General features: G+C 42.2%; 1 protein-coding gene and 1 long non-coding RNA gene across 3 annotated transcripts in view; one reads left to right on the top strand and one right to left on the bottom strand.

Annotated features, from left to right (window-relative positions):
• The window catches only part of MTMR8 (myotubularin related protein 8), a 75,036-nt gene that overhangs the window by 10,227 nt on the left and 46,315 nt on the right, over positions 1–18,494 (top strand). The window lies entirely within an intron of this gene.
• On the bottom strand, positions 11,783–17,827 carry LOC310880571. The gene is made up of 2 exons (XR_014571764.1): positions 14,886–17,827; positions 11,783–14,080 (listed from the first exon to the last, which is right to left on the bottom strand). It is a non-coding gene; the product is annotated as an uncharacterized lncRNA (long non-coding RNA).

Raw genomic sequence — 18,494 nt, 5'->3', positions numbered from 1 at the left:
AGATAGAGTTCCTCAGGCTCTGTCTTAGGTTCCTGTGCTCCTACGTCTCAAATTATCTGTCAGCTTGGAATAAATTTCCATTTTTATGCTGGCCAATCTCAGATAAGTTTTTCCACCCTTTTAGTAGTTTTTCTCAGCTCTTCACAAAGTCATCTCTTCACAGCAGTAAATAGAAGCTACAGCAGTATTTCTTGGTATTACAACATCGCACATATCCTGGGCTAAGCAGGAGGAGAATGAGATAGGGAAGTCGTAGTACAGATGTGTAGATACAAAACCTGTAGGTAGTTATTTTGGATTATATTATTAATCTCCTAAAGCAATTTGCCATTCCTTCATGATACCAGTCTGCATTGAAATCAGATAGCACTTGTGCTTTAAGATAATGAGTATCAGATACCAGCCTATAACAAAATAAAAGTATAGTAAAAAGGAAAATAAAACTGTCAGGAGATATTCTAGTTTAAAATGAAAATGCCAAATATTGGTGATAAAAGTCAAAGTAAATATTATAACTGATGTGGACTCAGTCCTATCAGGTGCTCTGGAAACTTGGATGTTGTTTTAGAACAGATTAATTTCGATGATACTCCTTTAAACACTGGCAACAACAGTCCTCCATCACATCCTGTTGTCTGTGCTGCGTTCCAGACGCGTGGTCTCATCTAAAAATATGCAATAGAGGTTTAAACTCACTACCGCGGATACTAATTGCAAAGTAGGTGCGGGAGCAAAGGCTGTACCAGACCGCAGGAGCCGGTCTCAGGGCTAAAAAAGGCAAATGACTTAGGTCTTAGGGCAAGCAGGAGCCTAAGCAGATTGATGTAGCAGTGCAAGCTCTTGAACAGCAGCACATCCAAAGTGACCTGATTTACAGAGCTGTGGATGGTGCTGGGGAGATTAAACGAGTTCTCCTACATCCATAAATGCCAGTAACAGACCAGGATTTACAGCCCTGCCACTGTGCTCCTCATCCTGTCCTCTGCTGCCAGGACATCCCTGCATCTCGGGTAATTTCTCTCCGTATACATAAGACATTCCATGTGTTAGGGTGCTTGAAAGCCAGAATCAGGTCTGATCAGGCTTCTTAAACGTGCTAAAGTAAAACTCCACATCTGAGCAACCCCGTATTTTGTCATATCCAAATTGTAACGCTGTGACTTGAATGTATGTGTTTTCATTAAGCACAATGTATTAACAACATTGTTTAACTGTACGTATCCCTTCTACTGTTGGTGCATTCCTAGTGTGAAGAAAACCAGGGAAACTGCTTTGCAATCCTAGTTAACTATTTTCCTGTCCACATCTGCTTAATCCTTGGCAAATTGCAGAAGAAATGGTAGGGTTGACGAGCGCAATTTATCAAAAAGCTAACAACGCCGTAAGTACGGAGCTGGCCCATTGACCTGTGGGTACAGCACCTTCAACATCTGACGGAAAAAGGGAAGTGCTTGGGATCAGGGTTAAATGCCAGGTGCCTTGGGGAAGTAATCCAGTCTACATTAAGCATTCATTTTAGGCCAACTCGGTGTGTGCTCGGTGGCACAGCAGGGGGAAAGCAGTGTCCTGACAGCGCCCTTCCCCATGTGTTTGTCACCCAATCTAAATCAAACTTCTCCCGAAACCACCAAATTCCCCTCTTCTGACCACAGTTGCCTCTGCAGAGGGGTTGCAATGAACACTCTTTGCTGTAGTTCTCCCAAAGAAACTTTGTCTTGGCAGAAGAAATTGAAGCACAAGCAATGCTGTTAGCCATGTGAAAAGAAGTCTGCTTCTTTTCTTTGTGTTGTTACGGATGTTTCATAATGCCGAGAGCGTTCTGTACAGCCACCTGAAAATGTTTGGCAAGATCAGCTCCAACGTTTGGTTTCTTTCTCTGATTCATTAAAGAAGAAAACCTTCCCTGGCTCGCTCAGACGACTGACACTGTTTGGATGATGATCCTGTGCAGATGTAGGACACTCTACAGCGTTGTTATCGTGACAGCATATAGGGGATCGTGTTAGTGTTAGGGTTATCTTCATTTATCTACCAGTACGACAGAAGAATGTGAGGGTATTTGTTGTATTAGTGGTGCTTGCCACAAACAAATGATCATTGTGATCAACCTGGAGTGACTTTTTTTTAAATGCATTGGACCTGTGTTTAGGAGGGGGAGAATCCGTAGGGAACTTTTTCATTGCTAGATAATTTAAACATAGACTGTTCAGGTATTAAACAGATACAAAGAGAAAAATGTTGTTATTCATTGGAGTGGTTAGGTTTTACAGCACACTGTTGCTTTCTTTGATTGGGATTTTACATTCTGATGATACAAGCTTCATTTTTAAGCAAAATTTCTCTCTAAGCCAATATTTCCCCTAGGGAAATTTCAGCCCTTTTGCTGGATGATAATGTGATTCCAGATGTTTTATTTTTTTATTTTTTAAACAGGTTACTAAGGTGGCTGAATGTGATACTGAGATTTAGCAGTTGTTATTAAGACTTTTGTTCCTGCGCATCTGAGATGGGAATTTCATTTTAATCACTGCAAGTTAAAGTTATGAGGTTCAGATAAAATAAGTATTTGCAATTATGCGGCTGGAGCCTCCTGAGGGATCTGAAATTCACCTCAGACTATTATTGGGTAAACATACTTCCCAGTTCTCAACTTGCAGGATCCTCTCTGAAGGAAATCGGGTGCTTCTACAGCGCTTTGCCAGCCCCAAGAGAGCTGACGATTTATGCAGATGCAGGGGGATCTGTGTAACCCTTCCAGCCCCTGCTCACTCATGTAAGTTTCAGGAATAATCTGATCTTTGGGATGGAAATTTTCCAGACAGCCTGCCTCATTTATTTTCCTGCTTTCCTCATCCACATGCTGTAATGTTTGCAGCAGGGCTTCTGCTGCAGAGTTTGCAAGATCGGGTTCTGCATTTCTCGGCATTGTCAGCCTGCTGCGAGTGACCTACCAGCAGTTGGTCTTGTGATGGCTGAATGAGTTATGTCCTGTTGTGGGCAGAGCCAAGTAATACAGAACTGCTCAAAACCTTGACTATGAGGATATTTGGGGGAGCTCATACAGAGGGATTTTTGAATGATTTTACTTTAAAAAGTTAAGGAGTTAAAAAGCCTAACTGTTCTTAAGGGAGAGGTGGGGGGTGGTGTGCTCATTTGCCTGAATGGGGAGAAGATGCAGGAAAAAAACAGCTTGCCCAGAGTCACTTGGTAGCAGACAGAAACAAAAGCTGGGTTGTCAAACAAGCTGGGTTGTCAGATTAGACTGCCTGAAAAGTGGTTTCATTTAGAGCACTCTTTGAATAGAAGCAGTTCATTACTTGATGTTACACAAATGCCGTTGTACACACACACACCACACACGAGGATTCGTGATGCTCAGGCTGGTAGGTAACCCCTGGGATGGCACAGCTGTACTATCGCGTGTTCTGAAGAGGAACAGAAGAGTGCAGGTCTCTTCTGAACAATTTCCTCTCCAGAGCTGCCCCTGCTGCTCATAGGACAGCTTGCTATTGTTGTGCCATATTCTTTTTTTTTTCTTCCTTTTTTAATGGAAGTTATGGTAGATTTCTCCTGTTTTTATTTCTGTTCACTGATATATGCCTGAGGGAGACAAAAGGTTTTGTCTTATTCCTTCTTGTATATGGAAGACAGTTAGTGTATCTCACTGTCAGATTAGATGTAAAGTTACGCCTGAGAAATTTACACATTTAAAAAGCACTGAGAGGACTGCCCCCACACCTGGAATTAGTTTCTCTAGAGATCAACAGTGGAAGCAACACCCTCACAATAAAATTTGAGGCCTTTTTTTCTTTTTTTGCATAATGACATAGACAATTAAGACCACTCTGCTGACCAGGGGAAGAAGAGATGTCACTATAACTGCATTTCTTGTGTTTGGGAAGGAGCAATGAGCACCATGTGTTCTTCCGGTCGGAAGCCCTGTAGGTTGGGAGCTTGTAATTCTGTTAGCATTTTAGATGAACTCTGGAACTTTTACAGATTTGCATTCCTGCATGCACGCGCTCGCACATAAATGCTAAAATATCTTCTGTTTTCAGCACCAGAGAGCTCACCTCCGGTAAGCAAAGCACTAGGGAGCAGAGGCACCACTTAGAATAGATTAAATTCCAGCCACAAAGAAACATCATTTGGATTTTTCTTACAGGAGACACTATGCTCTGTTTCTTCAAACCACAGCGTATGAATAAAACTTGTGTTATTGAGGCAAATAGCTTAGGGAGTTTCAAATAAGGATTATACAATTATATGAATAACAATAGGTAGGATGAAAAGAGAAGGGCCATCAAGCTGTCTGCGCCTGCTTATAAATTCATCACCAGTATGCAGGTAAGGTAAAAACCCCCTAAGTGTTGCCATCAGGGAGAAGATCCCTCCATGAGCAGAGAGATCTCCTGCAGCAGTGGCTTTGGACGTATTTCTAGGCTGCTACCTAGAGATGTTTTGAACAGACCCCGTTTTCAGGAGGTGGCTGTTTTGCTCGTTCTGACACTCATATTCCGTTATTATGTTGAAAGGTGATGCCTCAAATAGCTAAATGCCTTTGATTACCTGTCTCCTATGGAAGAAGCATGTTGCCAATCACCTGGGACCGATCTGAGCTCAGAATAGATTGTTTTTATTCCTACGTTTTGAGTTCTGCCTTATGTGTAATTATTCCCTAGCATCAGAGGCGAAGGGAACCTGGACCCCTCCACTCCTAGCACCATGCAAGTGTTAGGTGTGCTACAAGATCTGGAGGAACAGTTTTGGTCTCTAAGTTTAACTTTAGGCTTACCTAAAGTGCCTAATTTAGTGAAATAGCAGGCTGCTCTTCTGAGGCAGGCGAAGGGTATGCAAACCTCTATGGGCCATTCACAGTAAAAGCATATCTTGGGTGGCTTAAATCACCTTCTAGAGGTGTCTCATTCTTTGCAATGGCTCTGGAGAGAACCAAAGGAGACCGAATATCCAACTGAAGCTGTAGTTCGTCAACGCACGGGCTTTGTTGGCTCTGCCTGCGTACACAGTTCCATGCTCGTGCCTTGCAGCTCCTTCCCAGCTCTGCTCCATCTCCTGCTTGTGCCAGCTCAGCTCTTTTTGGAACCATACAGGAACATGGCTCAGTGTCTTTTTAGGATGTTGCCCAAATATGCCTGGCATCACACAGTTTTGTTTTCTTCATCAAAGAAGATGGTGGCTTATATATTTGGAAACAAATTTGTAGATTGATGGGCGCTTCACGGATATCAGCAGCATGCCCACTGAGCCTAGTCAGATCCTTATAGTGCAAAAATAGTCTCATCCCCCCCTAAAATGGGGATGCTTTCCAAATAAAAGGGGATACATTTCCATTAGATTATGTCATTGTAGGAGCTGTGACACATAGATGAACAGTTTCGATTCTTTCCAGTAGAAAGAATTAATGCACATACACACTCAAGTGAGAATGACATCGCTCCCTCTGCGTTTTGTGAAATGGCTGTTACTGAGAGGATAAACCCAGGATGGCTCTAGATAAATCTTTATCTGAGTTAGCAACAAAGAGTTTCTCTCTTTGTCTCATTTCATAGACCATTGACTGGTATTCCCATGCAACCATCTTTTAATAGAAAAGAAATATTTCCTCCTAGGCAAGGGAAAAATAAATGAAAAGATTATTTGCTTGGACAGATCATCTGGAGCAGGGAAATCAGTTGGGATCATTTATTCAGCAAAAGAAGCAGGGGAACCAATGAGGAAAAATGACTTATAGCTCAAGTATCACACCCTGTTTGCCAAAATGCTTTTTGTACATACGGGACCTCTGCTTTTATTTTTTGTGGTTGTGATACTGAGATAAACGTGGTTGCCTTTATAACAGCCAGCTCTGTTGTTGTCACCTAGTGGAACTTCTGTGTACATCAGGGTTGCTGGAGGGGCATCTTCGCTCCTGAATTCTTCTCTGATTGAAACTGAGGACCGGTGTGTGAATTATCTCAGAATAACAGATGCCACCCATCTAGCCGATCAGTGCATCCTGTAGCGCCAAGACTGCCTTTCACCAGCTGGGGGGGTGCCAGGTACTGCTGGAAGTTTCCCTTTCCTTTAAGATCTTTTCAGCACCCCTCATCACAAGAAGCTGATGTGACTGGTTAGATTAGCAGTGCATTGACATTTTTTTCCTCCAGAACAAGCTTAGAAGAAAAGAGTATAACACATGGTTAAATTGCATCATTTCGAGCAGCACCTGCAGAAATAATCACTGAGTGTGTGCCCAAAAGCAGGTTGGCAGAAAATCTGTAGAGAATTTCCACTTAGAAGCAGTCATCAGCCCTAGATGAAGTCTGCAGAACACATTCTGCATTCTCCTGTGCTAGCTACTGTAAATACAGCCACATAAAACCGGCAGTCCATATTATTAGGCAGACACTGATGGGATCTCTCAGTGCTGTATACATCCCCATCATTCCGCAAATGAGAAGATAGCTCTGTAGGATCTATCTTTTATTTTGCCACGACATCCTTCAGCACTGAATCTGGGCAGAAGTGATTCATTTTGTTCTTCGTTATAGTTAAGCCCCTTCTAGGGTTGTACTGCGATATTAGAAAAAAAATATATATATATGTATATATAATGCCACTGTTTGGGCAGGAAGGAGACAGATGCAGACTGGTGAGCAAGGGGATTTAGAGGCTGGTCTTCTCTAGCAAATGTTTGCCTACAACACCAAGATTCAGATTCCTCTGGGAAGCTCTGTGGCTTTTTTAAAGGGAGTTTAACAAAACCTACTTTCGCATTTCATCCTGTACTGGGTAGTTAAGCCACTAAACACCTCTTGTTGGTCCCCAGGAGCCAAAATCTGGAACCTGATTGCGGTGCTTTGTGGTCCAGTAATAGGAGCTAGTTTTAAAACTCTTCTCTTTTGAAGCACTATTTCTACAAAACAGGTGGGTGCACACAGCTTTGAAGCGATACGGGGCTTTTCACCTGGGCACAGGGTCTCCTTCTTCCCGAAGGAGAAAGGGAAGGGTGTCCGGTCCAGTGACTAGAGAAAACTGTGCGGGAGCAGGGCTGACCCTTCGCTGCTGGAGCAGGGAAGCCATGCAGGCAGGGTCAGGGGGAACTGGGCTGGAGAAGCAAAAGGAATGGAGGCAAAAGCCAAGAGAGGTCCCCCAGCAGAGGTCAATAATCCCCTGGGATGGAAGAAGACATCCAAAGGACGTAAGACTAGTATCACAGGGCAGTAATAGAGGTATTGAATATTTCTGGTATTATCTAGCGTGGCAAAGATTTGAACTGCAATGATTTGTTGCAGCAATATCTGCACACAGCAGATGATGGTACCTGACCATTTTAGAGCTACCTTAGCAAGAGGCATGCGTGTCATTCATGGGTAGCCAAAGAGCTAGTCTGTGAACTGAGAAATGAGTCTGCTATCATCAGTGGAAAGCGGAGTTATCACAGAATCACAGAATGTTAGGGATTGAAAGGGACCTTGAAAAATCATCTAGTCTAATCCCCCATCTCGCACATGATAAAATCAACTGCTTGTTGGGAATTTTTGTGCAACCTTCCACGCAGAAAGGAAACTGTAATGTAAAGGTGGGCCTTCTTTTCTTCTAGAAATGTTGCCCTTCACATAAAAAACATTAATCTTAAAACAATACAGAAGGGAGGGTCCAATCTTTATGTATCATAGACAAGTTTACAGACAGGCATAGAAGGTTCAGGAAATTGTATTGATTTACCAGAGCGAATCTAAAACATTAAAAATTAGGTTTTTGTTCTGTCCAACAAATCAGAAGAAAGCTGTTTTCCACAGCTAACAATTCCTGCCTGATTCACACACGCTTCTTGTTGCATGAGGATGAATAACCAGCTCAAGTTTTTTAAGCACAAACAGGCTTCACAAAAGCAAGCTCTTAGGATGACAATGAAAGTTATCAGGAAGCTCAAAAATTTCACAATATGAGTTGCATATGGGAAACTAAATGGTAATGAATTTCGTAATCCCTGGCTGAATTAGGCTGTTTTCAGAGAGGCATAGAAAAGTGTAACTTTTCCCTGGGTGTATATTTCCACCAATTCATCTGTTTTTATGCATAGCATTTTTCTAACAAGAGATTGATGACTATAGTTTCATATTCATACAGGGGAAAAAAAAAAAAAAAAAAAGGACCTGTGCATGAAGTACTATCCTCATCGCTTTCATTGTTAAAAGAAGTCCCAAGGATGTTGTCCAGCTATCACCTTTCAGAAGTAGTGCTCCGACTAAAGTTACATAGCTGATGACTGTATTGAAAATGTTTCTTTGCCAGATCTTAATTGTGTTAGGTTATTTTGGTTTGACTTGGCTTTGTGAAAAACATGACAAATGAATTGTACCTACCTGAAGGTGCTGTCTCACAGCCAGGATTGCAATTTTTTGGTAACTTCATTACGGCAGAAGTTAGTCCGAAAGCCGAAACGTGCTGACCTACAGCATATGAAACATTAATAGGATATTTAATTCATGTACTTGAGATAAGCTATGAAATAAACACAAAATGAGTATTATGTTTAATTTGGGTGAATGCATATGTTTATGCATGCAACCACATCTGTTCTCTTCTGGAGGGAATCAAAACCATCCATCTGTTTATTTTAATAGCTTCCAGTCTGTGTATCTGGATTCTCTTTTATGCTGGATTTCAGGGCCTGTTTTTGTAAGCCAAGTGATTCAGAGAATGAGGTTTGAAAAGCCCTGGAATTCCAAGAGCTGTAATATGCTATATATTTACATGCCATCGTTTCAAAATTAAGTCAGATATGTTGAAAACAATATGTTGATTTGAATGATAGAGGAGATTTAAGAAAGGAATGCTGAAAACTGTATAAAACTACTGCCTGGCATAGCAAATACTGTCTGTTGTGTGACAGAAGAGATGCTGCACAGCCTGCACCTCTCTCCTTATCCGCTTGACAGCTGCCTCCAGAGTGCCCTGTCTGTTCCTGAATATACATGGATACATTTCTTCAAGTAATAATGCCATATTTCCACTCCTATGTAAACTATACTCTGAAAGTTGGCACACGTTCATTAAATTCGTGAATTTTATCAATGGAAGAATCATAGAAGAAAAGTAAAGCACAGGGATCACTGAGACACAGCTTGTTAAAAAGAATAACATCTTAAAAATTTCTAGATAAAGCATCCACCATCTTTGTCAGATTCGCCATCTCTAGCAGGTTCAGCTACGGTTTGATTGGAGATCCCATCGCTGCTGCTGAGAACACAGGTATGTAAGGTGGCCAAGCCATAAAGATGCTCTTCTCCTCAACCTCCTTGTTTGAGCTCAACAGCCCTGTTTTGCTTTCGCTTCTGCTGCTAATGCTGAGTTAGTGCCCCCCAGCACATTATCAACAGCTGTTGTGATAGGTAAGGTGATTCCTTTTTAGAGTCACCGCTGGTTTTGGAGGCAAGTCCTGAATACTCACACTCACATTGCAGATCCTGTTATAGTCGTCTGCTTACAGCCATCCTGAACTACTGTACCTGTCCTCTGAATTCAGTCACCATTCCTCAAAGACTTTATTATCAATGTAAAAACCTTGCTTAGGTTAGAGCCAAGGTCTTTGGCAGATTATCACTCTCTGTCCAATCTCACTAAGAGAGAACGTTGAGGTTGTACGTGTGGATCATCCTGGTAGCACTTCTGACTCACGTTCTGCTAAAAGCCATACACAGAGACAGCCTCCCTAAAAATGTTCCTCAGGAGACTACTGCTGCTTGTGAATTGACTGCTTAGATCATATTTTTCTGGAACTACTTACTTGCATCAAAGTGTACAGATCAGACATTTTCAGTCTTGATCATGTGGCTTAAGAAACTGTAAGAAATAAGGGACTTGGCAGAAACAGCTCTTTTAGTGAAAGTGAAGCATAAAGCTATTAAGTAGGGCAAGAGAATTCCCCCCAGGTTCTGCTGAAGGTCTCGTGGGTTAAAGGCCAGCTTACAAAGCAGGGTCATCTGTGCAGTCTTGCATTTACTTTTCCTCCCTGGTGCAATATCAGTTTGTAAGTTACCCACACTATTTGAGCCACAGTGGTTTTGCTTTCAGAAATCCGATCATTGCTCCTGAACGAGTGCAAGGAAAATAAACTCCCACAAGTTCAGTTTCTCCTACTCACTGTATGAGTCTCTTATCCAATTTATTCAGTTAATCCCCCGCAGAAACTCATTGCCATTGGAAAAGCTTGGGTGGAAGCTCTGAGGTTTCATGAATTCCAACTGTGACTGTTGCCACTGCATATCAAATTCCAATATAAATTGGTTTTGATTACAGTACTTAGAAAAATTCTCATAGTGATCAGATTTATTTTTACTAAAATCAGCAATGTAGTTTGTAAAGCCTTGTGCAGGGCTTCTCTTGTAGGGCACACATTCATTTGATAACTTAAGCCTGTAGTTCTACCAGTGGTGAATCTGTTTTTTTTGGCACGTTGTACCTGATCAAAAGCTCTGATGACGCGTGGAACAAAGCTTTGAACTAGTGCAAACCCTGTTTGGTTTGAGTCTGTTTTAAAAACGTTGTATAATAACCTTCTCAGCAGATTTTATGACATACCAGGCATCATTTATCTTTACAGAGCTGGCAGAAAGCCAACACAAACCACAAAGGCTGCACAGACACCTGAGCGTACACTTTGGCTAGCCTGGTAAAACGTGTGATTGTGTTGTTCTGCCTTATTCCATCAAAGTTACACTGCCAGATTACCTAGTCCTTCATCTATCTGACATTAAAATCGAACCACAGCCTCCATAACTAGGTGAAGTTGTCTGAATAGAGGCAGCGTAGCTGGAACTATGATTAAAGGCCATTCAAGGCTGAGTTTCTTAAACAAAATCTGGTTTGGGAGGCTCTGCAACACACACATCGAGGTGCCCACAGGGTGACTCAGAAGGCCAGAACACCTTCTGCTCCCGTTTGCTCCTACTGAACCCGCCTGCCTTGGGTGCCTCTGCAATTCAGTTTGCAATTTTTCAACCTGGACGCCCCAAAATCAAAACCCTCAAGTATTAATGGACCGCTCTAGGAGAATTAGGCCTTAATCCCTCTGGTTTGATCTCCCTGTCTGTTATACTGGTAATATAAATGCTGCGAACAGCTTAATGGTTGTAACAGAAAGCTGTTCACAACTGCAGCTTCCCACGCATATAATACAGGAAAGCCTCGCATGCTTCCAGTGGGAGTGGATACACAACTTTTGTATAATAGCCAGCTCAAGATCCTTACGGTGTGATACTCAAATTCAGAAAATGAGGGAACAGGGGAAAAAATAACAACAAAACCCTTAAAATTGTGTTGCAAAGACATGATCAGTTAAAGAAGGGTTCCCCTACCTAGTGCTGCACACTCCCAAGGAGACGAGATTTCACTCGTCAAGTCTCTGTTTTTAATCTTCCCCAGTACCTTTTGAATCCATTGATCAAGTCGTGCATATGTGATACAGGAGCTGACACCTTGAAGATATGAAGTTCTTGCAAGTTTAATGAAAGTAGGAATCCAGGTGGAAGAAGCAAATCCTGTTAAAACTCCCAGAGAGAGGTAATCTGTAGGACTCACCCAGGATGTCACAGCACGGGAAAGTGAGCTGCCATGAATAGCCAAGCCTTAGAAAAGCTTCACTCATTTTTCACCTTATTAAGCATCAGACCATATAAACACAAGGCAACCCCACAGGAAGCCAAGCTTCATTAGTTTCTGCTGCTGACAGACTACTTACCAGTGGGTTTGGTATATTGAGAGTAGAACTGTTACATTTTTCCCACATGCACATGACCATAGACTTGCATCCTTAATGGCTTGCATATAGATGCCCAACAAGAAAGGTTTAAAATAAGAACCCCATTAGAGGAGAGGGATAATGTATAATATATGTGGCCCTTGTGACTGTTTTTAATCAGCAGAACCCAAAGGTGTAGTGCAGAGAAATCCAAAGTTGTCTGCATTGTATATTCTGCTAAGGGTAGAACTGAATCCCAGTTTCTCCAAACCTCCAAATCCATTTGGATCAGATATCCCTTTGACTGAAGAGACCAGGGAAATTAAGTAAGCCTACCACAGTCCATGAAAGTAATGAAGTGACATACATCTTTCTTCTTGTCTGCGTTGTGGGCTTTTTCTGGCATTTCTATGTTAGACAAAATCATGGCAGTATCTGAGTGCCCTAGCAAGCAATTCTATTCCCTTATGGAGATATAAGAAGAAAATATCCTGTGCAGCTGTTCTAGAGCTCGATTTGTTCTTACAGGTAATTTAATTGGTACAAAATGTACGTTTGTCAGTACAACTACATCTATACTAGAAGCACTTTGCCACTTCGAAGTAGTGGTACGCTTGTATTTGTAAAATGTTGTTGGAAGTGACATTGCTGAGCACCTATGGGCAAGGACCTGGTCTTGTGCCAACCATAGCGAGGTCCTGGATCCAGAATCAAGTTCCTTAGGCTCAGAGTAAAGATGAGTAAAGTATAAGAACGGACTACAGGATTCTGTACTTCAGCTTCCAGAGTGCCCACCAAATTCATTGTCACCTTACTCTTCACAAATTTTGCCTGACAAATTTTAAAAAAGGCTAGGAGAACATACTGTATTTTCATCTACACATGCAAAAGTCTCATACTGAGACATGTCATCATTCATTTGTAAAAGCTTTACAAATGTCTTGGTGCTTTGAACCACAAACACCTATGAGCTGGGTTCTGATCCTTGTCATAAACCAGGATGAGGGAGCAAGTATTAGACTTTGGCGTCATGGGGGATAGATCTCTCCTTGGCCCCCATAAAACCCATTCCTGCCTCTTATAAACAGGGAATGGCTGTCCCATTTTATGAGAACTACTTGGAAATAATTTGACAGTAAAATTAATGACTATTAAGGGCTTAAGAGAAAAGATATTCCAGCAAAATCAGCGTGCCCATCAACATGAAAGCATGCAGGCAGACATCAGGCATATAGGTAGGTAGGCCAGCACATGCAGCTCCATGCCATATTTCTTAGGTAGGAAAAGAAGAATATTTCCAAATTCTCTCTGCATCTGAACCCAGGAGTGCCAGGCTGTTGTCATCTATTTTTGGTTAGGCAATCACAGCCTGGATTGCTGAGGCTTGGAAGTCAGCAACCAGGCTACTGTGCTAGCCATCACGCATCAAAAGGAGAGAAGCGAGCTGGCAGCGCTTTGTGCAGGCTGAAACCGCCCCCAGTGCTCCAGCTCAAGAGAGCTTATTTAACTTAGAGAACAAACAAAGTGCACTGGCAAGAGTGCTCATTCATAGATACACTTTACATCTTTCAGAGACCCTAGAAATATGAGGAAATACAGAAGGATCATCTTTATTTACTTATTTTTTTCTTTCCTAGGCAGGCATAGATTTAACGGAAACAGGCGGAGGTTGCAGACTTCTCCCATCCTCCACATTTGTGAGGTCTGGTGCAGCACCACGTTGACTGTCATGCCAGACACTGTGCTAGTGGCCACGCAGGCAACGTGCATCCAGTCTGAGGAGGTCTCTGTGTGCTCCTCAGTGCCCCAGCACGTTGCATTAAGACACCCAGTCTCATTTTGCCCTGTGAACCTCCTTCACCCTTGTGCATCTGTATCAAGCTACTGGGATTCCAATAAGCAATTCCTAGTACGTGAGGCTTTGACCGACACTGTCCATTCCACTGTATTAAGATCTAGTCACAATACAATATGGGATGGTGATGTAAAGACAATCCAAACACTTCCAGAGTAACAGAAATATATGCCATTTTCCACTGCCGTAGAAATATATGCCATTTCCACCTTTGAACTTCCATTGTAATTAGCTTCATTTGAAGGAAGGACGTAAGGAAACAGTATAACTTCCTTCGCCCTGGCTTGAGATCTCACAGAAATCAGTAGGTTTGGTGGGCTTTTGCATTGTGACAATTTCTGATCCATTTGCCAGAATACCTGATCCTGAAGAACAGCAAATCAGCGTAGCTCTGTGAGAAGGATAAGAGGGGGTTCTTGTTGTAGCTCAAAGTTGAATTGACTTGATTGGAATGAATTTTTGCAGATCTTTGTGATGCACTTGGCATAAACATAAAAAAAACATACAGTATCGGTAACATTCAACTCCATTTTTACATTAAAAAAAAAAACCAACCCTGCAGCTGTGCTGAATAAAAGCAAATCTGTCTCTTAATGCAAGGCAAATATCCATCAGCATTCTTAACCAACAAAATACATTATAGTGCATTAATACTAGTATGCAATACTGCAATATTAATTGCAATAATGCAATTAATGCATTAATACCAGTAGGAGACTTAACAAAGCTACGGAGCCAGGATTGCCAGAACGTGTTCAGAGTCCCGCCAATACACTGCGTGGCCTTGAAAGAGGTGAACCTTGTACAGTTTCCCTGTACCTTAGTTTTCTCCAAGAAAATAGTTCATAACTGGTCAGAAAGGGAGGTTGTTTTTTATTCAAAACCTTAAAAATCGTGGCTTTAGAGAATTAGAAGTAAAAACTCTTGAAGTTGTTTTGTTCTTGCTTTCTAGTAGGACAGAGTGGATCGGCCAGTGCTGTGTATTGATCCAGTGAGGAAAAGAAAGAAAGGAATATTACGGAGACACGATTATATGCAACTTTCAGACCTGTCCCATTTTCCTATTTTAGACTAGTTTGTTTAAATTCGTCTAAAAATCTGAACAAAAACACAATTTAGTTTATCCCAGATCCGTTAGGAAGACATTAAGCTGAAGAAAATTAAAGCCACTATTCAAACAAAGGCAGGGAATTAGACCACATGCAGACAAAGCCGGTAAGAAAGCAGCCCGACACCGTTCGTTCGTTAAGTTCTGCAAAGTTGTCTTGAGGGCTAAAGCTTCACCTTTTCAATTCTTAGCTCTTACTAACTTCTTTCTTCCTAAATCCAGAGAGAACACACCAAGAACAATTCAGATCACCTGTGTCATTATTGGGGATTAAGGAGCAAAGAGTCTAAATCATTTCTTAATTAGAAGTCGAGGGGAATGGGATTGGGGCGTCATTAAGCAAACAAAGCAAAGCACCCGGTACAATAGGTGGTAAGTAGACTATTAGCTCTGCTAAGTACCTCTTCTTTAGCTTCAACGAGGAGAGGCAGTTTAGCTAGGAAAAAGGGAATTAGCATGAACATATCCCATCTGTCTAAAGATGTGCTAAACTCGGTACCAAGGCCCCTCAAATTAGTAAAGGGATAACATTTACATAAAAGATACTCTGTTCTTTTTCCTTTTTCTTTTCTTTTTTTCTTTTTCCACATGGGCTGCTCTGATTTTAATGCAGATGCTAATCAAGACCAAGGTAATCCGAGTTTACAGTGGTGCTTGGTGGAAGACATTAGGCAAATGGCTCTTAAAAATATCTCTTCAGCCCTGGGACTGCGGCGAATTGGTTACTTCGTGGCTTCCCTTTCCCCAAGTTGCACTATGAAAAGAAGCATCAAACCCTTGAAATATTTGACCTGGTTTTGTTGCAGAAAGTGTTAATTTTGTATAAAATGCTGTGAAAGGGAGCCGGAAAATCCTGTGCTCTCATACAAACCACCTTTGTCAGAGAGTGCTCAGCTAAGCCACTGAGCTTGCTTTCCATCTGTTTTTGTGGTGCAGAGCATCCAGGGAAAGGTGGGGGAGAGGAAGGCTTGCTGACTCCAAGCACACTGCTAATCCTAGCCGGGGAGCAATTAAGGCAGCATGCACAGAGCCATTTAGCTTGTGTGTTCCTCGGTTCTGATCAGCTTCCTTCTCTTTAATTGCTTAGGGTTACAAGTGAACCTCTTGACGCTTTTCTGCCTGATGGTATCCGGAAAGCTATTGCTCTGGTCCCTTATTAAATTTAAAACCTTCTCCTGGAGCTGCATCCTGGAGAGATTTCCATTTCTGTTGAAGTTGATGTGAGGCCTACATACACTACAGTCTGAGGCTTAGGTGTACTGCCTATCGGGTCACATATCCCTTTACCTTTCTAGTTCAGGAAAATCTGTGCTAGAACAACCACTGGCTGATAAAACTGGCTGAGTATCTCTCAGTACAAAGAGCATCAGGAAGGATATCTTGTTCATTTGTCTCTGAACTGCCTCGAGTTTTTGCCATTGTATACTGTCAGGATTGGACGTTAACCAGATAAAATACTTCATTCCGCTGCAGATTTTCCTAAGGCAACTGCAAACAACAAGTACTTTAGAAAAAATGAAACCATTTTCTAAGTGCTTCCAGCAATACAAGTTTGAAACCTAACTTTAAAAATAAGCATTCCTGCTGCAGTACTTTGTATTGGCATAGTTATCAACAAATCCCAATGACATTTCCCTTACTGTAAAAAGGACAACAGCTTTTAAGTTCAAGCTAGTGTTTCCTGAAGCCTGAACTTGTTATTTTTTCAGAGCTAAAGCAAGCAGATAACGCTTGAGACTCGGTATTTTGGGAAAGCTTTTATTTTTAGGGTATTTTGTTTTCGTTCTTATATTCTTAGTCCAATTTCAAGAGGAACTGGGCAGGCAAGCTTAAGTCACAGCCCTGGGTCAGCTAAATTGTGGAATTTCTAATTCACACCCACGAAAAAGTCAGGAAGTTCTCCAGCTATGTCAGCTTGCCCCTACAGACTTGGGTGGCAGGATACATGTGAGCTTAGCATGACTGTAGGACATGCTGATCGCTAGAGCAAGAAGTAAAATTCTGCAGTAAAATATGCATAAAGTAGTCTAAGGTCACACATTCCTTGCCAAAGAGCATCAGTTCCCTTGATTTACAAGTGAAGCGTCCACACATCTTTATTGTGCCAGCTTCCCCTTTGATAGGCACTACTAACACAGGAAAGGCTTTAGCATTTTCTTTTTATACACACAAGATTTTTAAGCCTTGGTCCCTGCTCTTAGTGCTAACACCTGTGGAGGCCTTTTACCATGCCTTCACAATATAACCACTCGGGTTTCTGTGCTGCGAGGAAGTGTTAAAACGCTCCAGCAGTGAGTAGTATATTTTGACAACTTCTTCCTATCAGCGTCCTGCTGTGAAGTGGCTGGCTGCAGTCAGGCAGCATGCGTCTTAACAAAGAGTCAGAGTAGGCAAGTTTCTCCAGCATGTATTCAGAAAACTGAAGACTCGGACTGACTGGAGTCTCATTTTGTGTTTACTTTTCCCTAAAATTCTTCATCCATTTGAAATGGCCAATGATGTGGGGAAAGAAAAAAAGACTACCAGGCCATTAGAGGAGAGGAAACATACATTGTTTTATTACCTTCCCCCAGTATCTGTATTAAACACACATTTTACTGAATTTAGGGCTAGAAGTTGCTCCTAGCTCATCAGGGGCAGGCAAACCACTGGCAGTGTTTTACCATCTTGAATCAGTTCACTGATAGAAGGGTGTAGATAAAGTACAGTCTTCCTGTGTCCACAATTAGTAACTGCACTGAGGCACGCCTCCCTGTCCTAACAGAAGCTGCTGAGAAGTGACACAGCTACAGGAACAGAAATCTTGTCCTCTGACACGTCCCCTGGGGCATGGTATGGCAACTTGAAAGGACTAGGGGAAGGGTGAAACATTTCTACAGATTCAGTCATTCCTTGAACAGGAACAAAGTCCTCAGAATCTCACTCTTTTTGATTGCATTAAAAATAATACAGGTTAAAAACAAAGAGCCTAAAAACGTTATCTTTGGAAATACGGAAAACCAAGGCTGGTGCACTTTGTAATGCCTTTAAACACTTGCAAATCCTCATTTCAGTTCCAAAGAAGTTTTTATAGTAGTGAAGGAGAATCCAGCCCCAGCTGTGCGCTGATGCGTCGTCTTCTCAGACGTGACCTCCTGAGTACATCATTCGGTCACCTGGTGGTGCGCTGATAGGGCACACGTTGGCACCGTGCCCGTAGATTGTTCTTTTGAGGAAGGGTGCTGGAGTTGCTAGCATGGTGTGGTCAGGGGGCACTCTGTGGCTGGCATGTAAAGGGTACAAGAGCTGCCCACTGGGAGGTGGAGAACTTAAGAACCGAGCTTCTTCAGCCAAGGCAATGACAGGAAGAGAGGGGGCTAGAGTCGTGCAGATGCTGCTGGTCTGAGGGCCACTACTCAGGGAGCTTCTGGTGGCAGAGCTAGAGCTGGAGAGGCGAGAAGGAAGATCAGGTTCTAGTAGCCAAGTCTGACCAGGTGCAAGTCCACTTTGCTGCTCCTCATCCTTGGATTTTAAGCACTTGCAGCAGCAAATTCCAACACAGGCACCGCCAACAACAAATGCCACAAACACAGATCCAACAAGAAGGAATGGCAGGTACACGGGTACTGAAAATAGAAGAGTGGCGTTAGTCAGCCATTCATTCATGGGGTATTCTAGGTTATATTCTGTTGTTCTTAAGGCGTGCACCAGGGAGCAGGCCAGGGCAGTTTTACTCTAAAGTCTTGCTAGAGGAGAGCAAAAAAGATCAGAAACTGGCAGCCACTAAGGCAAGCTCCTTGGGAAAA

Source organism: Anser anser, assembly GCF_964211835.1.
Source record: "Anser anser genome assembly, chromosome: 13".
Taxonomy (NCBI): Eukaryota; Metazoa; Chordata; class Aves; order Anseriformes; family Anatidae; genus Anser; species Anser anser.
This window is presented reverse-complemented; position numbering and strand designations above follow the sequence as displayed.